General features: G+C 40.4%; 1 long non-coding RNA gene across 1 annotated transcript in view; it reads right to left on the bottom strand.

Annotated features, from left to right (window-relative positions):
* The window catches only part of LOC128627771 (uncharacterized), a 450,437-nt gene that overhangs the window by 316,188 nt on the left and 106,821 nt on the right, over window positions 1-27,428 (bottom strand). Inside the window, exon 2 of the long non-coding RNA XR_008392072.1 lies at window positions 5,558-5,646. This is a non-coding gene — a long non-coding RNA (uncharacterized LOC128627771). The remainder of the gene's footprint in view (window positions 1-5,557; window positions 5,647-27,428) is intronic.

Below are 27,428 nucleotides of genomic sequence, written 5' to 3' on the forward strand. Positions count from 1 at the left end.
AAAATCCTGCAGACCTTGCTAGATGCCAAGGGGGCAGAGACCAACAGCAGCCGCTCAAGAGCCGCTGTTCTTTGTGACTGAAACTCTGCCTGGGGGTTTGCTATCACTGTGTGTTCACCAAATGGCCATCATCTTAACTAGAATGGCCATCTGAACGGTCTACAGCCGGGGAAAATGCAACTTACCAAACCAGAGCAGTTTTGACAATCAAAGAGGGTCCGATGAACAATTATATCAGGTCATGTACTGATAAGTTAGGACTGTCCCAGGAACACCAAGCCTGGCCATCTACCTATACCACAGACACAGTGTTCTGGCTGGGCAGTTCTGTTAGCATAACACTTCCATCAATTAAAAGAAGTCCAATCATACCACTTCCTTCTATATAAGCAGATGATGGCTCGGAGTTAATGAAATTTGGACAACCTTTTAACTCTAGGAACATTTGGTTTATGTTAATACATGTTAAATCCTTTAATTTACAATAGAATAAAATTTCAACAATGCCCCTTAACTGAGCAGTAATGATCTTGATCTACCATTCAAACTGCCATCTCTACACTCTGTACCTTCCACCTGATTCTTCTTCCCTACCTTTAAATCTATTTCCCTGCACAAAGTCTCCTTGACCGTGGTTCCTGTTCTTTTTGAGAGTCACTGGGTTATGTCATAATTAAGAAGCAAATTCACATGAATGCACAGAGAGGAACAGAGTGTAACTATTCATTAAACTTTGATGTCATGAAAGAAGGGTTTTCTTTCAGCAAATGAGAATGTTTAATCTTCTTACACTTTATAAATATATTGTGATAAAAGTAATTTAATCACGTAATGAGTTCTCACTGGTGTCCACGTTCTCACCTGTCTCAACTTCTTTTTTAATTTTCTAGAAGTTTTTACTGCCTTCTAAAGCTGTTCTGTTTCAACAAGATGTCTGCCTACAAGATACAGCACAAGAGTGATTGGTTTCAGTTATTTAATTTTGCTATTTGGGATGAAAATACTCTTTGATGGTCTCAGGTCCACTCATTCAATAAACGTCTCCTGAACACTTACTAGAAGAAAGATTAGGTTTTAAGCATTGCAGAAAATACTACTGAGTAAGGTATAAAGGCTTTCTGCTCTCAGGGAGTCTGTGGTCACAGTAGTGAAACATAAAACAATGAACAAATCCACAAGGAAAAAACCAATAGTGACAAATTATAATCAGGTAATTGGGGCAATACAACAGTGACTGCATGAACAAAGGACGTACGTCATCTAAGGAGAGCGCAACACAGCTAGAAAAAAACAACTCAACACTCTTCCCAAACAAGCATCCCCCACTTTGATATTTATCTTTTCTATCATTCTCAGTATCCCAAGAGCACCTGTTTTTATACCTACTGATTAAGAATAGAAACAAAACTTTAAAATTCTTTGAATCTTGTCAGAGTCTCCTGTATATGAGCATTTTTACAAGGCCAGGCTATAAGATAAAGAAACCTACTAACCATCCATCTTTGAGAAGAACAACATAACATTGGAAGTACTTATTCCTTTAATGGGTTTTAAAGTTTTTTAAGATCCATAAGATAATCCCAAACAAACAAATGGAATAGAGAATGTAGCAAGTGACTCAGGTAAGTGTGATTACCTGAATTACATCCAAGGTGACACAGATGTGCAGGAGAAAACAGTCTTTTCACTAAATAGTGCTGGGCCACTGGCTACCCATATAGGGGGAAAATCTATCTTGATTCCTATCTTGTAGTGCATGCAAAAAACAAGTCCAAATATATCAGAGATGAATGTAAATGCTAAAAAAATTATAGAGTTTGGGGTGGGGGCAAATGTCTTAATGACATTGAAACAGTCAAAGATTTCAAAGATACAAAAAGTGATAATTACCAATAAAATTATGGGAAAAAGACTACATAATTTTTTTAATTATGTTCATCTGAAGATACCATTAATAAGAAGACAAGCCACAGACTGGAAGAAAAGAGTTAAGAAAAAAAAAATATATATATATCCCACAATGTATAAGACTTACAAATTAATAAAATAAAAACAAAAAATAATTGTCAAAATTCTTGCACAGTCATAACAAAAGAAATAAAAATGGACAGTTGATATAAGAAAAGAGGTTCATCTTCATACATTATTATGAAATAAATGTTAAAACCGCATGTAATGCCACTGTGCATATAGCGTATTGGTTAAAATTTAGAAGGAAATGCATTGAAACTATCAGGCCCTGCATGTTAGACTGTGACATGGTAAAATTACTTTGGAAAACAAAACACTTGGCAGAATCTATTTAAGTAGAACACATATAACTTATAACTAGAAATCCTCTTCTCACGTTTTTCCCCACAGACCTGAATAAACATACTCATCAAAGACATGTACAAGAATGCTCATGTTTGCACAATTCTTTAAAAAGCAAAAAATACAAACAAATGTCCATCCAAAGTAAATGGCTAAATAAAATGTGATATAGTCATAGAATTTAATACTACACAGCAGAGGCCAGACGCTGTACATTATAGGCCAATTTTGGAGTGAGGGCAGTTTTTATATTTTTAAGGATTGTAAAACACACACACACACACACACACAAAGTATATGCCGTGGGGTCTGTATGTGTCCTGCAAAGCCTAAAATATTTTCTGTGTGTACCTTTAAAGAAAATATCTATTGATCCCTGAATAACAGGCATACTGTTGAGAGGAAGGTCCCAGACATCAAAGAGACTGCCAAGTATAACTCCTTTTGAAAGCTTCCAAAGCACGCACAGCCGGTGTGTGATGTCAGCAGCTAGACTTGTCTCACCCTTGGTGGGTGATCAGTGATTGGATGAGGGCACACGCGGGTCCCTGGGATTGGACTGCCAGGCACCAATTACACAGCTGTGTTCACTTGGTAGAAATCCCTTGAGCTGTGCAAGGCACACTTGCTTTTCTGGGCTGAAGTTATACTTGAACTTAATAAACTGTAAAAACACAATAAATCTCCACAATAATTAGCCTATATATATGTGAGGATATTCACCACAGCATTCTTTTAAATAGATAAAAATTAAAATAAGTCTGACTGTGCAATCATAGACTTGGTTAAATAAATTACAATTTGCCCATGATGGGGGCTCCTGCTCAACTACCAAACAGTGAGCTTGTAAAAGAGTATGTGTTCCTGTGGGAAGGCACAAACCATATGATGTTAATTGGGAAAGATTAAAAATAGTATCCACCAAATGAGCATTTTGTAAAGACACAAACGTCTACTGAGCTCTCAGCCTAGAGGAATACATGCAGTGAGGGGTAATTTCCTCTGGGGTGAGAGTAGAGATGCTTCACTTTATCATTGTTTTATCATTTGTTTATAGTCCTCCCTGACCATTTTTTAAAAAAAATACTTCTGCAGAAACAAAAAAAAATCTATTTTAAAATACTCCCTTTTTAAGTGCTTTTGGAAAAGCCTAAAACGGACACTGACTTGAAAGCTGGCGGAGTTGCCCAGGCTGAGGTTGGATTGGAGAGACACAAAAAGACCTCTCTGTACCCACAGTGATGGGACAGATCTATAAAGACACTGCTTCCAGGGGGGGTCCCTCAGTCTAAGATCCCCACCTCAAAGAGATCTAAGGCTTTACGACATCAAAAGTGTCACAGTGACATTGCCACTGGCATTCATTATAAGCATGGCAAGCCCCTAGGGGTGACAGATGACATCCCTCTCATGCTGATAAAGAGAAGGTGCCATTGCTTCATTATCTCCTGAAGATGAAAAAGCAATGGTTTACCTGTGAAAACGTCTGTTTGTAAGCTTGTCTTTGCTTCTCTCTGGGCCACATTTACATGCCAGGCATTAAGCATGCCAAAGAAGAGAAGCTTACGTGTCACTGGGCCCATTTTCTTTTTAAATAAGCCAAGAAGGCTCTCTATGAGGGAAAGGGGAAAAAAATTGAATGGCAATGGAAGCCTGCACTCATCCATCTGTAATGAGAACAAGTTAGATTTCACCTGTTAAAACTTAATGAATAGCAACTCAGAACAGGTGACTGGAGACATGAGCATCGATTTTGGATCAAGTAATGGATGTAGATTAAATGCCAGCCAAGGGGATTCAAATGAGGGCGACTGTGTTGTTGCTGCCGGTGGTGTTAGAGAAGCCCATGGAAAATAAATTAGATGATCTCCCATGGAGACCAGAGGGGGTTCCATGTTTAATTTATCTCACCTTCACACACACACACACACACTCTTTACAAAATCATCCATTGGACAGCCTAGAACTTTCCATTCAAAAATCTTTAACACCAGATAAGAGAACAGGGATTTAGCTTTAAAAACAACCTTGCCACCAGGATGATGAAGTCTGCGAGAATGGATTTATGAAGGTCATTGAGAAAAATTGTCTTGAATTTCTCAGGACTCTGCAGGAAGCATCTCAAACTTAACACTGGTGAATGTGTATGTTTGCTTTTAAAGTATAGGATCTTGAGTTTACATGCCATTACTAAATAGGACTTCAACATCCATACATCCCAAAAGATGACTATACAAAATCATATTACTGATGCTCTTGAACTGGGGGCAGCCATAAATGCCTGAGGTGCATTACCATCTTAAAAAAGAAAAAGGGTTATATATACCTTTTTTAGATGATTAAATAACCCTGGCTGTTCCAACAGGTCAAATCAAATGAACAGCTAGCAGGGAATATTTCCAAAACCAAAGATTTGTCCCAAGAAAGAGACTGGGGAAAGCTGGGCCTGTGAATCCTATTCCAACTCCAATTTCCCAGTGTTCATGCCTTTGTAAGTGCACAGGAGAAGGGTCTGACTCATAGCAATACGATTACTCCACACCCAGACTGCCTATGAAAACCGAGGTGTGTCCTCAGACTCACTTGTGTTTGGTGTAGATTTAAACAATATTTATAGACACTCACAAAGCATGCTTGCTTTACCTTCAACCCTGCCTAGTAATGAGGCTGCACTTCACCCGCCTGGAGCGTTGCGCTTGGGCTGGCAGGGTCCAGCTGGGGTCCGTTTGTTACGAGCCCATCTCCAACACTTATGGACTTTACACTCAGAAGAGGTATTGAGTCATTTGTCCCCTCTGTTTCTTCATTTAAAATGCTGATAATGACAGCTCCGATCTAATAGGGGTGTTGGGAGGTAGTCAAACAAATGAAATATGCATTTTTAACGAGTTCCACAGTGTTATTATTGGTCACCACTCCTGCTCTGATAGAAAAATTTAAATAATGTAGACAAACATCTAGTCAACTTACTTTTTGTTAGGTTTTCTTATAAAACACGTGTATAATATGCGTGAACTGTCTAATGACTCGGGAAAGCTAAAGACAAAGTCAGCATCAACCCAGTTAATCAGGGCCTTCCCCCAACTTGTACAGTGTAAGGGAGGAGCAAGGGAAAGGACTTTCTTTGGGTTTTCCAAGAGGCTGACCCTATTCCAAGGGTTTACTTGGAGAATCCCAGGAGACTTCAGGAGAGACATGGAAAAGCGAGAAAGAGGGGAAAGAAATCATAAAAGGAGTCTCTTACCAAGCAAGTTCCCACTGTGGCCAAGAGAAGCTGAATCCCACTGGTGAAATCCAGGAGCCAGGGCGCACCACCAGCCTCAGTTGTGCTTCCTGCAGAGTAAGAGAGAGGAAGCACTTACCCACCAGTACCCACCCATCGTTGGCTTAGTGCTAACTCTAGGTGGTAGAAAACCCTTGGCATCTGCAGCCTGGTTCAGGAAGCAGTAGGCTCACAGGGCCAGAGAACACCTTTAGTCAGGGACACAGATCCCAGCAGCTGGAAATAATAGTACTGGTGAGCATGGAAATGCAATTGCTAGGGGGCTACAGACAGGACTGGGGCAGCACTTGATACCAAACGCCCAGAGGAAAATGGAAGATCGGAACCAGAAAAGCCTTGGTACATTTCTGCAGAGTATGAAAACCACGAGAACGTGGGGGTGGAATATTGTGAAAAGGAAAAATAATCTTAAAGTTTAATCCTGGAGCAGTTTCAGAGAAAAGGGGATTGGGGGGCAGTTTAGATTTTAAAATCCCCCGAAGAAATATCTAAAGAATTCATTACAATGGTGGAATGCAATAGAAACAGAAAAGGCAAAAGAATAATATGAGTTTCCAAAGACATTTAGTGCTATCCCAATTCCTCACATAATGATGAATTTTATTGGACCATAATTCTTATTTATTAAAATTTTTGTGTGTTTCACCAGCTCCAATGAGATGCAACTTTTTGTTTTTATGTTGGTCCAGGGAGCATTAGAGGATACCATCCTCATATAACATATTAAGCACGCCATCACTTGCACATCAAGTTCTAATAAATTCTCGCATCTTGTGATTTAAAAGGAATGCAAGGTCCTGAAAGGTTAGAACACATTACAGTCTTCAATTTTCAAGTGTGAAGCCCTGTTTCTGTAGACTTGTAAAGAGTTTGACATTACGTTTTAACTGGGTTTGCTGGAGAAAGCATTATTCATGCCGACTTCTTGTAGATTTTAGTTTTGAATTGACCCTTATAAGAACATGCGGGTTTATCAGGAAAACATATGGAACAATTACAGTGGGTGGAGTGCAGCATGAAAGAAAAATAATAGGTTAGTCAGTGACACCCAGAGCAGGTCAGTTATGAGTTCCAACTCTGGCGTTAGCGAAGACAGTTTCTCTTCTACAGTGAGGAAAACAACTAATGTGTTAGATAATTACATATTTTTTCATGAATATTAAGATACAGAAGAGCTGAAAACATAGTGCATTATTGCCTGAGGAATGAAATCTAAATGGTACATTGGTAAATGGCACGTCGGCTTGCTGAAAGGAAGGGCTGACTGCCCTGAGGGTGTCAACCTGTCTATTTGGCCGAAGGGGGCTCTAATGTGTGCCCTTTTTGGGTGACTCGCTCCAAGAAGCCATAGAGAAGATGCTGATTCACAGTCAGAAAGCATCTCCCAAACCTGCACCACCAGAGGAACAGTGAACCAGAACTGGCATTCCCACGATGCCCGCAGTGCTGGTGCATTGCAGGTACAGACACGCAGCTGGCTCTGAAGGCAGCATGCAAAACTGAAGCAAAAGAGACAAACAAAAGGTCATTGGTGGACTGTGCTGGGAGAGAAGTGGTGGGTGGCGGTGGTGGGCTAAGAACACTGTGCAGCCAGGGAAGCACAAGGGCTGGACCTGCTGCAAGGGGGCTCTGACTTGGGCTGCCAGAGCATTTCTGCCAGAGGTAGGTTTGGGCTAATCGTTCCTCAAAGAGTCTCCCCAGCACAAATATTAGCACAATGAAAGGTACCATGCACCCAAGGCACACTGAGAAAGAACAAAATATAAAAAATAGATGATAGAAACAGACTCCCACAAAACCTGAGACTGAAATGATCAAATATTATAAAACAGGCAACTTAATCTGTTTAAATAGATACTAAGATGGGAATACTCTATAGGTAAGGGTAAATTAATTATAGCCAATCTGAAAAAGAAGCAAAAATGACTTCTAGAAGGGAAATGCATACAACAGCTCATTTTTTAAAAATTGGACACAGCTGTCCACAAATGGGAAAAAAAGAGAAGTAGTGAACTAGAAACTAGTTTAGAAGAAATGAACCAGAATACGTTATAAGGAAGAAAGGCAGAGCCATGAACCAGAGGGTAAGGGACACAAATACAGAGTGAGAAGTCCTAACACATGTTAACTGGAATTCAGAGAGAGAAAGAAAATGTAAAATTAACCAGAGACAGCCCTGGATGGTGTAGCTTAGTGGATGGTGTAGCTTAGTGGGCCTGTGAACCAAACAACCATGGTTCGATTCCCAGTCAGGGCACATGCCTGGGTTGCAGGCCAGTTCCCAGCGGGGGACACACGAGAGGTAACCATACATTGATATTTCTCTTCCTCTCTCCTTCCCTTCCCCTCTAAGGATAGATAAATAAAATCTTTAAAAAAATTAATCAGAGACAATTATGATAAGAATTCTAAAATTAATTAAAAACACTAATCCCATATTCATAGAATCAGGCAAAACAAGCCACTGCCACTGAGTGGGTTGATGGTGTTATGTAAATTTCTTAAGCTTTTGGAGTCCCAGTCTCCTCTCTTACAAACTAGGGTAAATCTCTAACAAATTCAGGTTTTCATAGGGATCAACTGAGAAAATGCACAAACGATTTTATTTACAGTGAATGTCACATACTAGGGACACAAAAAATTGGGAGTTCTTAGAATCTCTGATATTCACACAATCACCCCATCTTCATTCGTGACGGGACACACCAATAAAGGTAAGTTATAGCAATTTCGTGTTTATAGAGCACCAAATACCCTACCTAGAAATAGTTGATAAAAGGCTGAAAGCTGCCCTGGCTGGTGTAGCTCAGTGGATTGAGCACGGGCCTGGGAACCAAAGGATTGAGGTTTGATTCCCAGGCAGGGCACATGCCTGGGTTGCAGGCCAGGTCCCCAGTAAGGGACACATGAGAGGCAACCGCACATTGATGTTTTTCTCCCACTCTTTCTCCTTCCCTTCCCCTCTCTCTAAATAAATAAATAAATAAAATGTTTTTTTTAAAAAGGCTGAAAGCTGACCTGCTGACCAAGGAAATGCTACTGACCATCAGTGACATGAAGCCCTGGCCACTGGCTTGCTTAAGGCTCCAAGGGCCTTCCATCTGAGGAGTCTGCATGAATCCAGAATGATCTGACCGGTTCAAAATATCTCTCAGCAAATAGTTGTCCCAGCAGAAGAGAAGACAAAAAGTAAGGTAAGAAAGAAGGTAATCCCAAAGTGAGGTATTCACATGTGACATGATTTAATAAAAGTCGTTTTGTAAGAGTAGCTGATGGACCACCAATAGTACTAGGTATGAGAAAACATCAGAACATGGTGGACAGTCACATGTATTTTGTGACATTCAAGAGTCAACTTACAAAGTAAATGCTGAAATATACTTAGTCTTCTTATAATATCTTTCTGGACTGAAATTGCTTACTTCCTTGTCTCTCTACCAGCCATGCCTATAATCTCCTTTAGGACACAGACTAGGCCTGGACCTTAGAGTCCGGCACATAGTACATTGTTAAAAAAAACAACAAAGACCAGTCCTGGACCAGTAGCTCAGTTGGTTAGAGCCTTATCCTGAGGCACCTAACTTGTGGGTTCGATTCCCAGTCAGGGCACATATAAGAAACCAATGAATGCATAATAAGTGGAATAACAATTCAGTGTTTTTCTCTCTCTCAAAAAAAGGTCAACTAAAAAACAACAACAAGCAAAAAATTAGAACAAACTGGATTAAAAAATTAGTGAGTAAAGAGGCAACACTATGAAAAATATTTATACTTCATGTTAATTGTAAAAGCAATTATTTTACAAAATAATTATTTGTAGACTGACTACAATATTCTGTATATAGAGTGACTACAATATTTTAAGCTATGCATAAAAATTGTGAGGAATATATCAAAATGTTAGCAACCATTATCAATGATTATTATTATAACATGAAATTAGAATATTTTTCCAAATTTTATATTCCTATTTAACTTTAAAATGTTCTCAAAAGAGTATGCATTGCTTTTGTAATAGAAAAATAAGAAATATGCAAATACAGATAGTATCTCATCAACAGAATTTCCAGTGCATAATACAATATCTAATACATCTCATCATAAAACCCAACATCTTATTTGGCACTGATGTATTCTTACATCTCAGTTTCATGTCAAGATAAATCAATTTTTATTAGCAAAACACTAGTTCAGACAAGTATAAATGGGATTCTTTTCTTCACAGAACTTTTTGAGGGTCAAAACTGTCTAATACTTTTTGTCTTTTAGGTATCTATGATAATATCAGACAATGAAGTGCTCATATAGTACATATTGATGGCTGACTTGACCAGAGATTTAAAGAAAATTTAACATTAAGGTTTGGGAGGTGAAAAATAAGGCATTTCTCCAGAAAGGTGACAGCATTTTCAAATACAGAAAAGGAAAGAGAATCACAGAGAAGGCGAAATATAATGGGTTTAATGCAGGCTGAGAAAGACATTTCTTTCTAAACATTCTTTGGAAGGAACCCCTAATTCATTTTAAGACTCCATTGGGAGAGAGGCAGCAACCTGCAAAAAGTTATTTTTCAAGGCAATTTAGTATCACCTGAATTGGTCACCAGTAGAAGACAAAGGAAGAGGAGTATCTGTGCTGTTCACTATAAGCTTAATTATTTAACTTTCTTAGGTCCTATTTTTAGAAATGGAACATTATATCCTGAGGTTGACATTAATACACGCATATTCATCAAACTCTCTCTACAGGTGACATCAAGTTCCAACTGTAATCGAACATTTATAGAAAGATTTTCAACTTGAAGCATTGGTTGTAATTATGCCCCCCAAACAAGGCTGCACAGAAATGCCCTTGGATACCAATGGCAGGCCATTTGCACAAAGGACAAAACAAGAGTCCCAGAATACTCTCAGATTTACCAGCCTATGTGTTTCTAAAATTTGATTCACATTCCCAAATGGCCACTATTTGTTCCATTCATATATATTGTTTTTTAAATTCCTTTGAGAGCACCTAGGCATCTTAATATGTAAAGTTTACTTAGAAAAACAAAACATAATTAACTAGTTCAAACTTCCTAGTGGCGTGAAGTGATCGGCATCAGCTCTGTTGGATGTTTTTTTGTCCCCTCTTGCGTCACCAATAACTCTTGGAAACAAACAGTGCAGTACCCTTGGACAAAAGGGGAGAGCAATAAAACTTTTATTGAGACATATATATATATATATATATATGTGTCTCATAAAGCACTTCTTACTGATCAAGGCTTTCCTCATGGATGTTGACAACTTTAGAAACAATGAGAATCATTTCAAAATGTTTTCTCTAGGCCCAGAATTTAAACAATAGGTTATATAAATCACCACATTTTGCATAGTATTGAGAGACTATTAAAAAGGTATTCTGAAAAAAATTGGGGGGGCAAATGTCATGTGCTATTAAAATAATGTTTTAAGTCATTAAATTCAATAGAGCAAACTGCACGGTTCAGATCTATCTCGGTAGAAACTCTTAACAGGATTAGAGAAAGTCCCTTATGTCTTTTGAAGAGTCGTTTATGACTGAGATAATAAGAAGTCATTAGTTTTGCATCAAAGTTGAAAGGTACATACATACAAGAGTGAACTCTGACTAAAAGCCAACTCCCAGGTGGAACGTTAACTATGACAAGAATGTTAACAGCCAATAATAAAAAAAGATCTTGTCATGCCTCAGTTCAATAAAATGTTTATGACACGGGTATTGGATCTGCTCAAATGCTGCAAGAAAAGAAATATAGTTACGGTTTCAAGCAGATATTAACATTGAATCCACCTTATCAAAAATCAAAGAGAAAATGTACAAAGAATATCAACTAACAAACTACTTCATTACGTAATCACATAGTCATTATATAAGAAATTTCCCGATTGTAGTTAGATGACATTGAGAGCACTTGTATATGAAAACAGAGACATTTCTGGGGTGCCCCTTGGTGCAAAGCAGCCTCCCCAAATTAATCAGTCCATTCAGAACAAACAACCTAACACCACAGAAGGATTTGGTCTTCTTCAATGTCTGTTAGGACACGATGCAATTATTCCTACCACTGCTGCTACCATCTTCCACTATTTCTATTTTCTGGTGTCATTCATGTGCAGGAAGAAGACTTCCATCGAAATTCAAATAGTCATTGTCTATTTTGGAGATTAAACCCTTGTCTGAGGTATCTTTGGCAAATATGTTTTCCCCAACAGTTGGTTCTCTTTTTATGTTAATACAATTTTCTTTAGCCGTGCAGAAGCTTTTTACTTTGATTTTGATAGAGAACAGGCTGACAGTGAGCAGAGGGGAGAGGGGAGGGAATTTCAGGGGAAAAGGGGAAGGATTCACAAGAACTAGTATAAAGGACACATGGACAAAAATTAAGGGGGGTTGAAATGGGAGAGAGGTGGGGAGCACTGGGGGGGGTGGGCTGGGATGGGAGTAAAAGACAGAAAACAGCATTTGAACAACAATTAAATTTTAAAAAATGAAATTCAAATAATTCAGACCTAAATAGCACTCCCACCTCTACTATTAACTTCCTAACCTTGTCCACAGACATCCCGATGACCAGCCTCATTTTAGAAATATTTACACATTACGAGGTCACATGACAACAGGAGAGCACTTTCTGGTACTATCCATTTATAATTCAGTATTCTGCAGTGCCATTGTGAAATTTCCCAGTGCGCGCCTCCAAACTCTGCAGCTCCAATGATAATTTCCTTAGTCTGCCCCTTGCATAAACCAAAAAAGTGTTTGTGGAGACTTTTTCAACTGTTAAGAGAAGTAAACAATGAATAATTCCCTAGGTTAATCATGAGAAAATTTACAAACTCCCATTACTTACTGGGAGCTCTAGGTTTCATTAGCACATGAAATAACTCAAGCCTTCAGCATGTTCCGAAACCATCGTTTCCTGTGAGTAAGGCTGATGGTGTCTACACCAGAAGAGTGGAATCTCAGTGATGAGACAAAAATGCTTGAGACTTTTGTATTCTTTCCTGAAAGATTTTTTTTGCCTGTTTCCTCAAGTCAGATGCAGGGAGTGGAGTCACTGTTAATGGCTTCTTCCAGAAAGCAGTCTTTTCTGATGCTGACAAGATGGAGCTCAACCACTGCCTTCAAATGCTGAAGCTCTAGTTTGGTGTTGACCTTAGGAAGCTATACTAAAATCTTGTGGTTTTGCTTTATCCACTTTAGTATAATAACATTTGGATTTAAGCCATGCAAAAAGATCTTAACACCGCTCCAAGAAGATAGAAAATACTGAATAAAGGTAGCTATGCTATATAGTGAGCAGGTATCATAAAAATGGACTCCTGGAACCTACCTAATCTTATTAACCAATGTCAACGCAGTGGATTTAAGTTTTTTAAAACAAAAAATGTTTGGGAACTAGATGGAGGTGGCGGCAATGCCGATGCACTAAAATTCCAATAAACTGTTCCCTCTACAAAGACTAATTTAATGTGATATGACTTTCATCCAAATTTTTAAAAACCTGGAGTCCTCATTCTAAAATTCCAGGTACATTTGTGAAGAGACACTAATTGATCTGTGATTTTTAAAAAATAACAATAGAAAAAGACATTTTTAAAACAATATTGCTTGTTATCTGGAGTTCTGCTCTGGGCTGTTGGAAATTAAACTGCAGGCACTTAAAAGCTGTAAGAAATGCTTCCAAACATAAATGCTTCCAGCCAACTGAATAAATATTAGTTAGATTCATCTACACTGAACACCCATTTAAAAATTAGCGGCTAACATCTCCTCATATCCGATACCAGCCCTGACACACTGCCTGTGCCTTTATCTTCTAGTTTTGGAACATTTACTTTGACATTGTTCATTTCCTTTACCCTTAGACAATCTAAATCAGTCTCATTGGTTTGGACAGAAAACCCCTGCTTTTCAGATATGCTAGTTAGAGTCATTCTCATTTCAGGAGTGACATCTATGAAAGGGTTACATGAGGGCATAGTCTGTAACCCTTTTAGTATTAACATATCTTAAAACTTCCTTTCTCAATTAATGTAAAATACTAGAACCTGAATCTTTCCTCTTTGTTTGTCCTATGGAATAAATGTAAATGTTAGGCCCGTGTCATGCTGATGCATTTTGGAAAAGAATTTAAAGCAGGATCCTTGGTGTTAGAGTTATCAAAAGAATGCAGATCTATCTGGAAGCTTCTACACAGCAAATTGATGAATAGCAAAAAACGATCAGAAAAGCTCACAAGATGGAGAGGAGACCTCCATAACAGAGCTAAAACTTTTCCAGTCTATCTTTCTTGATTAAAACCTCCCTTTTCTTACTATAAAAGAGAAAGGCCTGAATTAAGAAGAACTCAGTACTGTAACATGGAAAAGAACCCAGCTTACGCAGGCGCCTGGAAATTCTTACATAGTTTAAGTGAGATCGAGACATTTCCATCTTTCTTTCTCACTAACCATTGGCATTTCACGAAAAAGGAAACCTCGTAGGAGCGCACAAGTGAAATCAACCTTTGTCTTCATCAAAACAAACCCCAAAGTGGCCGCATTGCCAGGGATGTGCGATAGAGAGGTGGTAATAGAAAATGACGCAGTCATAGATGGGATTCCGAATAAAGAGCGATCGCCCTTGTTTATCAGGGTAGGGGCCAGAGTGGTTGAGAAACCTTCACACAAGAAAACTGGTCAACACCCTGGTTATCATACTTTATCCTTGAGAAAGTTTTAACCTACCTCACAGTTCTTTCACTGGAAATCACTATAAAATTAATTCACAGATCTGTTGTGAGAATGACAGAATGAATGATATAGGTAGGTAGATAGAATTATAGGTAAACAGAATGACTGGTAACATAGTAACTTTAAGGGGGAATCAGCAGATATAGGTAGGGTTTGGATACATGTCACGGAAGGCTGCCAAAAGTCAAAGGTGACTGGATATTTCAACCTAGGATAGAGAAAGAATGGCCCAATTAACATGGCTTTTTCAGAGTCCTTTTAAAGGGGTTGCCTCTCCACATTAAGGCCGGAGGCTGCATGGCTCTGCTGCTATAGTTTACGCCCAGACATGGGACATGAGGTTGTTTTGGGTGAGTCCCAGTTTAAATCATTTTCTGCCCTTACTGGATTTGATCATGCACTTTATCTAATATACAACAGCAGCTTGGAACCCTTCTGTTACTTTGATCAAGCCAAAATCAGTACAGTCGATACGTGCTGCGTGTCTCTTCAGCGAGGGTAAACTGGCCACCTCCGAGGACTTTTTCCACGGGCTTTTCATCGTTGCTGTCTTGATCCTTAGGAAGAGCTCACGGCTAGCACTGAGAGCAGAACCCCAGAGAGCATCTCCCAACTGGTCCACTGCCATAGCTGAGCAAGCTTCTGGGCTTCACAGGGAGTTCAGTGCAGTTTAAAGCTACATGCATGAACCGGTGATACAACACTCTCTCAGTCTGCTGAAGGACATATCAGGCACACTTTGATTGATGTCCTTCTCCTTTCTGGCCATTGTTAATAAGGAATGACTCTAACCGAGCATAGCTCTTTGATCTCTCCCAGCATATTGCTTTGAAAGAGTTTATCCGAGCTGTTTAAAAAAAAGCTGTAGAGATAGAGATCCTAATAAAACACCTTATTTTGTTAACATGAGGGCAGGGGTTGCTCGGAAGCTGTTAATACTTGTTTGCCACTTAGAGTTGTTTTTGGATCTCAGATTTCACAGGACATGGCAGTTTACAAAAGACAAACAGTGGTGACAAGAGGCATTTGACACCACTTCACCGTTAGAATCAGGAGACACAAGGAAAGGCACACCCCAGCTGCCATCGTTGACAATAAGTGTTTACACACAGTGCCCCCAAAACATGGCCAATTCAGCTTTGTTCAAGCAAAAAGTTGAAAATGGGGTAAAACCAGGCAAACACCAAAGTGTTGCAGGGGACAAATAGAACATGTGTGCAAGGGGTTCAAATGGATGCAAGCAGGCATGGGCATTTTGGGGGTATCGGAACGGGCTGGTGGCCAGGTACCTATTATTGGATTGAGCATTAAAAACTACAGCCCTCATGAAAGGGACAGAGGAAAAATTAATGCATTTAAGGAACTGTGGGACTAGATGGCTTGAATAGAAATTCAAGAAAAGGAATTTTTAGAGCTCTGAAACATCTACAGACAAGCACTATGGATGAGAAAGTAACCAAGTCAGGACCTTGGGGCAGGCACCGATGGGACAGCAACAGGGCTCATGGCGGCTGTTACGTCCTCTCTCTGGAAGCTGTTTTTCCCTCGTGTCTGCGGCTACTGTCTCTAGGCTGGGAAACAAAATGACAGGAACACCGCCTACCTCCCTCTCGGGGCAGCAGAGGGCCCCTCAGGTGTTCTTGGTAGTTCTTCTACTGCCTTCTGTTTACAAAAGTCTTTTGCAAATATTTGTAGAGGTTCCCATGCTTAATGTACCTTACCCTCTAGTGACCAAACCGTTTGGTAGAAGAAGGAGCGGGTCAGGGAAACGATGTTTGAACGTACATTTTAATGTCTTTTTAAAAATCTTGTTACCAGAAATGGGATCCCACTGACCCCTCAGTCAACATCGAGTGATGAAATTCCATCCACCGGAACGGACCCCCGGCCCAGGAACTTGAACCATAGGTTTCAGCACCCGCTGTCTTAATAGACAATGCCTCTCTGCCAAGTTCCAGCCACCATTTACACAGAGAAGTTGGAACCTTTGTATGACAGGTAAGGCGTTATGCCCTAGGCAGATCGTCCCCAGACGTACGGCATGAAATTGACATTTTCAAGTTTCTTCAGCAGAATATAAAGATTTTATATAAATGGAAATTTTTCATTTCATAAGTGACATTCTAAATGCTAAAACTAGCTTATACAGGTACCAGATGATAACTGTCATTCTTACTGAAGAAATATGCAAGGCATCATGTTGTAATAAAATCTCTGGTTTGAGAGGTTTGGTCTACTCACTAAAAGTAATCCTGCCTTGATCAAATATGAAAATATCTAAGTTTGTAAATATTTTTTTCCTTCCTTTACTGCCCCTTGTTTCCAAACATCGGCATGATGGAATGAGAGGGAGTTGACAATCACAAAGGATAAACCCGGAGTGTTCGCTAAAACATAAAGAAAAACGAATCAAACTATTTGACCAAATTTAATGCATTCACCAAATGTTTTCCTTACTGCTTTTCCACTCCACATTTTTGAGAGAATGTGGGATAAGAACATCCATTCTCAACCTTGCAACATCAACACAATGTACAGACCTCGGATTTGGTGCACTTGGTTTTGGTTTTGTTTTTTGATTTTTTTCTGCTATAGTAAAAATTCTTCAGCATAACCTCAAAAACAAACAAACGCAACCTAACACTGGTTCACAATGGATGCAGGCCGCACAGCCCCACAGTAAGCATTTTGAAACCAAACTTGGTCTCCATGTGCCATGGCCAAAAGTGAGCGTACAAATAGCCCACCAGCAACGCACGCAGCCTGACAGAGGCTGGTCTTTCCAGCTGGGCAGCGGGGGCAGGGAGTAAGTTTAAAGAGAACGGATCTTCACAGAAATATCCTCCCTTCCACTGTCTCTTAGAAACAATGTGTAAAACATTGAGGAAAACGGCCGCGGGAAGCTCACGACATAGCATTTGTAACCAGAGACAGGAAGTGGAAACACTGTCCCCTCAGTGATGAGCACATTTATTAAAGCTGCCACACCTGTCCAGACTGAGTGGTCACTCAGCAGCCACTGGGACAATGCGCCCTCCTAATCCACACTAAATTTTACAACAGGTCAGTCTGTCTATGATAATCATAGCTTTCTGTTTTTAGTTTCTCAGAACTTGATCATTTCTCCATTAGTTCTGTTTAATAATGTTTTAAATATTAGAACATTTACTAAATATGCAAGCTAAAAGGCAAACTAATGCACCTTTGCAACTATTAAAGATTAAAAATAGTACCCCTTGGATCGAGCTGAAGAATTGGAGATTTGGGATTTATGATCACCTAGCCTTGGGTTCTGGAAGTTTTCATTCACTTCATTGATAGCCAGTGAGTTCTAGTTTTATACAGACCAAAGTGACCTTTCAAGCATCAAATGGAAATAAATAGAAAAATAAACCCTTTAGCCACGGGATTCTGCGTGTGACCTTTTGTTTATTTCCTCGGGTGGCTCTCAGGAGCACCGACCTCAGGACAAAGCGCGCTGCCGGCTGGGTTTGTTTCCGACCCCCGGCAACCTCTCCCACTGCCCTGTTCTCGCTTCTGCTTTGGCCTTGGGGTCTGTGTGGTCTCTCAAACCTGCTCCCTAGAAACAAGCAGAGGCATTCGCACAAAAGCCTATTTGACAAACAGCAGTTTGGAAGGGGAGGCAGTCCACGTTGCTCTGAATTTAAATGCACCAGACTCAGAGCTGAGTGTGTGTTGAAACCCTGTGGCAGGATTTTAGTTTTCAGCACATCTCACCGTAACTCTTCCAAGTGCACTCACCCATACCCCTCCTCTCCTGGTGGGAGCTTCAGGTTTGGATTCAGAGCATGTGAGGATGTGGTCTGTCTGTGTGTGTGATGTGTGTTTGGACATGTGTGTACATGGGTGTGCGATGTTGGGAACCTGAAGGCAGGAGGCTTCTTGGACACCTATAATCATGTCATGTAGACTGACCACGTTTCTGTTACAAAGCAGCTTCTGTTTCCAGTCGAGGAACGTTATCCATCCGAAGGCCATTGTAAAGGTGGTGAGGGGTAAATACTTACAGTTTCTGAAAAGCATCATGTTCAAATCCTCCTTCAAGTTCTTTCCCATCTCTCCTGCTCCTGTTTGTTTATGTCACGTCAGCAGGTCTATGTCTTGTGTAAAACAAAACAAAACCCAATGGCATTCTTACGCATCATTTTCACTGTCATTTAGGTTCAGTTCTTTCAAGGAGCCAGTTCTTAGGACCGCCAGCTTGCTGCATATACTTCGAATGAAAAAATTCACCCCCAAGCCTCTAAATCCACATCTGCGATCTCCATTCAATCTGCCCGGTAGTGGAGGGAGCCCTAAGCCAGTGCCCGAGAGAAGGTGTCACCGTGGGGTTTCTGTTTGGGGTGTGTGCTCGGGAGGCGACGTCAGCGGGGGCAGACGAGGAAACGCAGATACAGCTGTCCAGGGAGGGGGGCTGCCGCATGGATGGTAAAAAGTGAGGGGCTCGCAGCCTTGGCGGCTCAGCATCCACCTCACGAAGTCAGCAGAGGCTCGGTCTGCAGACACGTTTATGATTTCCTTAGTAGGTGTCACAGGACACCCAAGTCCTTCCAGAACATAAGGAATAATATTGAGAAGGAGATATTAAATTTTTAACCAGTAGCAGCGGGGACGGAAGCCACAGGCAGATGGCAGAGCTGAAAGCACACACTAGCAAGAGTTTTGGAATAAAACTAGCTCGGATTGAAGACTGTGGTCTTCCACTTACAGGATGCACGGCCATTAGGCTCAGTCTGTTGTCTGGAAAACGGGCATGACATACTGACGTCATAAGGCTGTTGTGAACGACACCTGAGGTAGGATTCATAAGGAGCAAATCCAGACACAGGCCGCTATACTCGCTGTCTTCGTGGTGCTGACTCTTCTGACATCATCGCGGTCTCTGGCGTTTTCTGTTGGTTTGTGCTACCTGATTTTGGGCTATTCCTTAAACTCTGTGACTTACTCGTTTGTGTGCTCTTTGGTGATGCTGTACTATCCTGACTATAGTAATGGAAATAAGCAGGCATGTCTTATTGGATGCTTATTATTTGCCAAGTTCTTTTCTAAATGCTTCGACTTCGGGGAATTTCACAAGGCTCCTCTAAGGTGGTTACTACTGGTGTCTTCATTGTGGTGGAAGAACGTTGACTGGGCTGTCCCTGGGACAGAACCTAGTGAATTTCAAAGCCTGGATTCCAAAGCCGCACATCCGGGTCCAGACCCTGGCTTTGGAACACCAGGCAATCACACTGCAGGAGAGAGAAGGAAGAGGGGGAGGGAAACTGAAAGAAGGTGGTAGGGTGCCACCCAGTGATAAAGCCTTCAAATAGCAATGGATGAGCCAGAAGTCTGGGGTCATGCAAGTAAACCATACTCAGAATGCAAGGAAGAACATTCCAGAGAGAGTCATGGCAGAGGTTCAAATGTGTTTGACGTCACTACAAAGCTGAACCACTGATGGAGGTTGTAAATTGAAAAAAAAAATGTATCTGATGTATTTCACTTAGTCACTTGGAATCTATACCGAGAACATTAATCAAACATTTAAAAAATATTTTCAATCATACTTGCAACATTAACAAAAATACTTTCACAAGCGCTGACAAACATGTTCTGGGTACTAACAAATGGCCACGCGGCAAAGCTCCATTTAATTCTGTGGCTGCGGGAAGCACCTTCGGTTGAAAGGAGAACTCCTTTCCTGATCGAAGGATTCCTTAATGCTATTTGGCATTACACTCTGGGAGGAATTTAATATATATTGATTAATAATTAATGAGTAGAAGCGTGAGTGGATCAACGAGAACGAGGCCTATCTGACAATGGTACAGAGTGATTAAACACTAAACTCTTGAGCTCTGCGGTAATCAGGCAGGCGTTTAACCGTCCTCTGGTGAACGGGTTATTTTCTGCTCAGGAAGTTATTCTTTCAGCCAGTAAGCCAGAGGCTCCTAAAGCTCCTCTGAGCACCGCGGTCTTGGTGGAACGCCTCTCAAAGTGCACCCAGAGCGGGAACCAGAGAGAGGATTAATAGCATCCAAAAACACAAACACCGGAGGAGCCCCTCCCAGATGGGACGTAATTAATGGCAGGCCTTGAAGAAAATGCAGTGCTCTTGGGAAATGAGGTGAAATAGAATCAGAGACCTCAGTGCACATAAACATCCGTATCAGAACAATTGGTGTAGGATGGAAACAGCATGAACCTCCCCGCCCAGAGAGGTTGGGCAAGCCCTAGAGCCCCCAACTGCGTCACAACAGACAACTGATGTCACCGTCGCCACAGTGCGCTCACTTCCCAACAAGAAACCACGCCACCCACTGATGTTTTCACGAACTATCTCGGTGTTTGTGCTGAAGAGAATCGTGGCGTTGCAAAGTCAAAGTGTAGTTGTTATTACTTCCTCTTTTCTAGGTTCAATATCGAAGAAGAACCACGTTTAGCAAGAATCTGCGTCCATGAAGAGAACTCCAACAGATGATCCCAGTTAAGACCTGCATGTCTGCGGGAGATGTAGAAAGATTTGCCTAACTCAGTGAGTCCTTCTGTCCTCGCTGGTGCCCTTGGGGATAGACAGAGCACCCGCTGTGTGTCTCACACATTGTTTTCCTTGAAAAGTTCTCCCTGTAATACAAGAATGCTCTCATAGAATTTCCATAGATAAAAAATTCTACAGAGCTCAGAGACAGCAGGTAGCTTGACTAAGCTCACCCAGCCAGGGACTGTCAAAGTCAGCACTGGAAAGTCACACAGGCACAGACTAAGCAGGTATTTTTCACACAGGTTCACTGTACATGCAGAAGGCAAAATGTAAGGGCGACACTCAGAGACAAGAAAGGGGAAGACAAAAAACAGGAGGAGGCCGAGAGGACATACCGAAAATCACTAACACATGACCCATTGCCTGCTGACCATCTGAGCACAACAGAAATCAGGAAACCTAGAGAAATGTGCATCCAATACTCCCAGAAATGCCCTTCACAAAATACCTAGGACTTGAAGCAAAACTTTAGAAAGAACTAGATTGCCACACCATGGGGACAAATTATCTGAGGACCTGATACTTTAAAAGAAGATCAAGTGTGAGCTAAGCAATGCTGATTCAACCTCAAGCTTTAACTAAATAAATGAAGAGACAAACAAATTAAACTGAAATGAAACTAGGATAGTTCTATAAAATCAATTTGGAGATAGACAAATATTTAGTCTAACCGAGGAAGTTTATTTCTGGAAATCTATCCAAAGATATACTTGATATTATTTTCTGAATTAAAGTGTTTAGTAAAATGTTATTTATAATTGTTTATGAAGATTAGAAGGAAATATTTATAATCAACATTACCAGATAAAGTATAGGTATCCAGTTAAATGTAAATTCTACACAAGCAACTTTTTTTCAAGTACAAGTATGTCCCATACAATATTTGAGAACATATTTACACTAAAAAAAGTGCTGTTCATTTGGAATTCAAATTTAATAGAACATTGTGTACTTTTACTTGCTAAATCTGGTAACCTTACTTATGAGATAACATTGAGTTTTTTTTAAAGCAGGATGTAATATTTTATATACAGATGGATTTTAGCTGGGTGCAAAAGAGGGAAGCATTTGGTGTTTTTTGTGATGTTGTTTGCCTTTTAAAAATCTTTCTGCACTTTTTATTTTTTTCTTTGACTAATCTGTCATACTATGTAGGCTTAAACACCAGTACTTTTTAAGATTATGGTACACTTACCGAGTAGCCCACACTTCCCCACAGGGTGGTTAGCTGCCTGAATAGACTCTCTAATGATTTTTACTAGCTTGTTACATATATAATAAGTGAATACGCATACACGCATGTATAGAGAAAGAGAGAGGAAACAGATTATGCAACAGCAATTCTAAACATAATCATCTTTTTCCTATCTTGGTCCCTCGATACTTCAGTTATGGGCAAGGAAAGTGGCAAGAACTTCTCAATTTCAGTCACTGAAAGGAAAAGGAACTCCAAGTAGGAGTTTAGGCCAGGTTGTCCACACGCAGCAAGGAGGATTACGTAAACCCAGGAAACTAAACATACCAGCAATAGCGACTGCCTTTCAGCCTGACTCTGGGACTCGAGCAGGCTAGTGTGTGGTCCCTCCACACGCCTCATTCTAATCCACTCCCCACAATGCAACAGCCCCAGTGTAAACCTCGGCTTAAAACCCTTCCAGACTCCCATCACTCTCTGCACACACATGGCTACCAAACACAGTCTATAATTAGGGTGACTCAGAGTCCCAGCCCCCAGCCGCCACCTGTTATTCCAGTGTGATCATTAGTCCTACCTCTCTTCTACTCTCGAAGGTGACCGCTTAGGGCAGTAACTGGTCATCCCTCCTGTCCCAACCTCTCAACTCCGCACCCACCAGACACTCGGGACTTATTTTGGGTGCTGCAATATAGCATCCTCCTTCCTAACTCCGGGCCTTTTCACAAGCTTGTTCTACACTCTCCTCCTTCACGCTAATGCCTCCTTAAAGCTATTTAGCATTCATATTTTATTTCAAATATCACTTTTTTCCAGAAAGTGAATTTTTTTTCTTCTAGATTAAGTGTGGTTTCCTATTATTTATCCTCAGAGCACCACACACCTCTATTTATCACAGAGATGATAGGACATTTGCAAGATTGATCAATTAATGACCACATTTCAGATTTTACTGTACATTCCAGGAATATAGGGACAGGTTATGTTCTTTTTTTTTTCCTCAAGTCATTGCAACCAGCACCCATAATTGTGCCTGACACATAATTGAGGTCTGACAATTATTTATTGAATTAATGATTAAAGGAGCTACATAAACCTTTTGATGGAAGAACACACACCACCTCACCAACTTCAACGTGCCTACTTCAAAGATAAGGTTGCACATATTCATCAAAAGGTCTGTGATGTTGGTTTTTTGTGTGAGGTTATCGGCCACGAGCACTCATCTATATCCATTCATTCAAAAACTGCTTTTGGAAATAGATGATATTCTATCGTTTGCCGTTTTTTAGTAGCTAGCCTATATTTCTCAGGCAATTAGCAAGCTCATTCTCCATCTTATTTCCCCCATTCAACATGTCACGTTGTTAAAGAGTTCAGTCTTATGTATCACACAGTCTCCATCGGAAACCACTGCATCTCACTTCTACAGATAAATACATATTTAATATTAAACGATCACGCCAGCCTGTGTTTTGATGCCTCCCCAGGTGCTTTTGCCAACTAGTTTTGTTTCCAATGATGACTGTGGGATTTTGCCATCTATGTGTTTTTTTCTTATGGGAGGATTCTAGAAGAGTCCAACACAACTGTATGTACCATCTTCTCATATCCCCATGCTTACGTTTTGGTATGGACTCCCAGCATCCACCTCCCCAAATATCCTGTCTTCTAGCCATATTACACAGAGTCTTGCAAACTTGTCAGTAAAAGAATATAGTAATAATCGCTTTTTATTATGATAGCAATAACATGCATGTATTAATTGCTTACTATATGATAGACAGTTTTTCAAGTGCCTCCCCTGTATTAATCTGGGTCTATATCAAGAGGGTGATAAAAAGGCAAAATGTAATAGAGCATTCTAAAGCAATTAGCTTGGAACAAAGAAAGTCATTATGAAAACACAGACACTGTGCCTTGGGGAAAGAATGCCAAGTCCTCGTTCAGAGAGAGAAATAAGGCAAGTGAGAAATTTTCAGTTCTGCTCTGCAATTCAATTTCATGCTAGGTTTCAGGATGGTGAATGTGTGGCCTCTAACATTAATAGTCTTTTATGGATGCTTTGGACACGGGTCTTGGGTGGTGACAATAAACAGATATGTCCCTGATGTCACTGTCTTTAGAATAAAACTCCCATAACTAAAATTTCTGCCAACTGGATTTTAAAGTACATACAAAGGATAGTCCCCTCTGATATAGACCCAAGGTTGGATCAAATCTACTGAAAAAGACCCCTGGCCATGATATTAACAGACTACCCTTGATTATGACTCTATTCATGTACAAACAATAAGATGAAAATCTTGTGAGAAATTTTAAAGAATACATATAATTTTGATACAGTTCAAATAGCTTGGCTTATCATAAAGTCTTCTTAGCTTTACTTAGCTATCAGTGAACACCCCAATTTTACTAACTCAAGCACCTTGTCTTTTTCGATGGGAACCTCAGGAACTATGGAGGTTCTGGTCAGGTAAGTGTTACTCAAAAACATAACAGCTTTTATTGGTCTGGGGCTGGCGTAGAGATGAAAAAAAGTGCAAGCGGCATCAGGTATTGATCTCACAGTTAATTAACTTCTATCCTGAAGTCAGTATCTCCCTAATTAATGATGTGCATGCTAATAAAAAAAGATGTTCTCCGGAATAGATGTGCATTTTATTCTTCTGCATGCTTACTCAAAGGGAAGATCCTGACAAATGTGAAATTCTTCTTCCTTCACTTTCAAAAATCACCCCTAATCTCATTTCCTTATTTCAGGCCTAAAAGCAAACAACTTCTTTCTTCATGTGTATCTGTAAACAGGGTTTGGCAGAAATAACAGCCCTTTTTTTATTGTAAAATCTTTTACTACAAAATCATAAGCATGTAATTCTATAAAATAACATCATCACACTCAAGCACAACACATGCCATTGTAGGTAGTATGTTTAAGTTGCTATCCATCTTGTACAAGACATTCACGCACCCCACCAGCCACACTCAATGGCGTGACTTCTGCCAGACCTGTGTACAGTGGGCTATGTACCACAATATGCACAGACTTGGCTCTTCCAGCCTTTCTCTGTATAACATTTCCTTTATTTTTCTATAGGGAACCCGGATTCCTGCCTTGTTTTCCTGAAACTTAACTCTAATTCCTGAAATCACATTATAATTTACTTCCCTGAGTAATCTCAAGAGCTTAAGTTATCAATGTTCAGACATGCAACCTGTAGATTTAATTGAGATTTTAATGAGAAAAAATCAGTAGCTTCTGAATAAATATATTATTCATGAAAACCCCCGAACTATTTATATTTCTGAGATCTGCAATGAAATGTATAAGCTGAATATTCCACTAATGTCAACAGGTGACGCTTGATGGACTGGTAGTGTTATTCACTGCTTTTGACAGCCGGAAAGAGAGGTCAACATTGTTTAAATACACCTGTTCTTGTCTTGCTGAGTCAAGTTTCTGAGGTCAGCAGCTAATAAAACCCTTACACCAGTTTCAAGCCATAGAATCCTGTCTCCTGAATTTCTTTAATAATGAAGACCCTGGATCATTGTGGATCATAGGTGCATTCACGGTTCGTTTTGAGAAATAACATAGGAAACAAACAGTCAATTTCCTCCATCGGTATAATACCAATGTCAGTCCTAAAAAACTCATATGGCTTCAAATTTCAAAATTAATTTGCTTTCTTCCCCTATGGTGTGACGCATATGTAATCTGAAGCACACGCAGGTAGGGATGATTTTTAGTGAAACAAAATTATTTAGGGATGTTACTGACCAAGTTTGGTCCATCTGGATACGAGACTCTCAATAATCTTCTGTGCTACCCCACAGTTATACATCAGTGCACAAAAACACCTGACTGGGATCCGCGCTGGCACAGTGAACATTAGAGAGCTTACTCCCTGCTAGCCTTGAGGGCAGTGTCAGATCTACGGCCACCACGCAGGAGTTACGTATGATCTGAAGTTTCACACTGTCATTTGGTGGTACAGTGGAAATTCTCAGCCACGAGTGGCTGGAAAATGTCTTTATCTCAGTCCCGAGCAGACTTCTCTCTTCCCGTGGTCCAGGTGGGGCACGGTCCCTTAAAACCCCCTGCCCTTCATTCTGGGCATTTAGAAACTCCCTTGCATCAGGTATCTGAGTCACTGTCAGCATCTTTTTGCTCTTTTCTCAAAGTTTGGTTTTTAGACAGACATTGTGTTTATAGAGACATTACACATTTTTAAACAGAGGCCTTATACTGAAGTAGATACATTATACCACTCAGCTACACTGATAAGCACCTACTTCCCCTGATGCTGCGGTCGACACTAGATGACAGCCATTTATGTACTTCATCCTCCATTCGTATGTCCCTATGGCTGGCCCTTCTCAAGGGCAGGTGACACTGTCTGGGGTGTCAGAGGAGGATCTTAATTAGTATCCAGCTGGCTCACCACATATGGCTAAGCATTTTATATTCATGTTCTTTCTTTTTAAATTATTACCACAAGCCTATAAAATAGCTGTGATCGTTCACTCTTTATGGATTAGGAAACTCAGGTCCTGTGTCATCACTCCCCCGTCCAGATTTTCACAGGTGAGAGGTACAGCAGGTGCAAAATAAAATTGTAGGTGTCCGTGATGCCCGAGACCAGTTGCTGCCACGTCAACATAAGGAGGTAGTAGGTACTAGACTCAGGTGTCCAATTCTCAGCACTCAAGTTCTGGCTGCACTCATTTGCTCTGTGTGTGAACTATTACAAATTATGTAACTTCTCTAAGCTTCAGTACTGTCATCTTCGTGAGAGGCACAATGAACATCTCTGACCCATAAAATGACTGTGAGGATGTGATGAGATAATTCACATACAGAGCTTGGCATACCATCTGGTGCAAAATAAATGCTCAATACGTGTTATTCCCCCACCAGGCTGATGGGAGAGGGTTATTTACCAGGGCACGTTCTGAGGAAGAGTGTGAATTCCAGGCTCAATCTGAGTTCGAAGCTCCCTCTTTCACAGAAACATGAGCCATGTCATTGAAAGTGTCTCCGGGTGCACCAGCGCAGCACTTGGTCAGAGACAATGCCAACACTGTGTGAACTACACACACTCGGCCGGGCCCATACCCCTGGGGATGCACCCCAAGACCCCCAGTGGATGCCAGTATCGAGTCCCGTTTACACCATTTTTTCTACACATAATACCCATGATAAAGTTTAATTTTTAAAGTAGGCACAGTAAGAGACGGACAACATGACCAAACAGTAACATGGAACAGTGATAATAATATACTGTAATATAAGTTATGTGGATGAGGTCTCTCTCTCTCAATATCTTACTG

The sequence above is a fragment of the Artibeus jamaicensis genome, unplaced genomic scaffold (genome assembly GCF_021234435.1).
Source record: "Artibeus jamaicensis isolate MK-2021 breed Jamaican fruit bat unplaced genomic scaffold, CSHL_Jam_final contig_467, whole genome shotgun sequence".
In the NCBI taxonomy this organism is placed as follows: domain Eukaryota; kingdom Metazoa; phylum Chordata; class Mammalia; order Chiroptera; family Phyllostomidae; genus Artibeus; species Artibeus jamaicensis.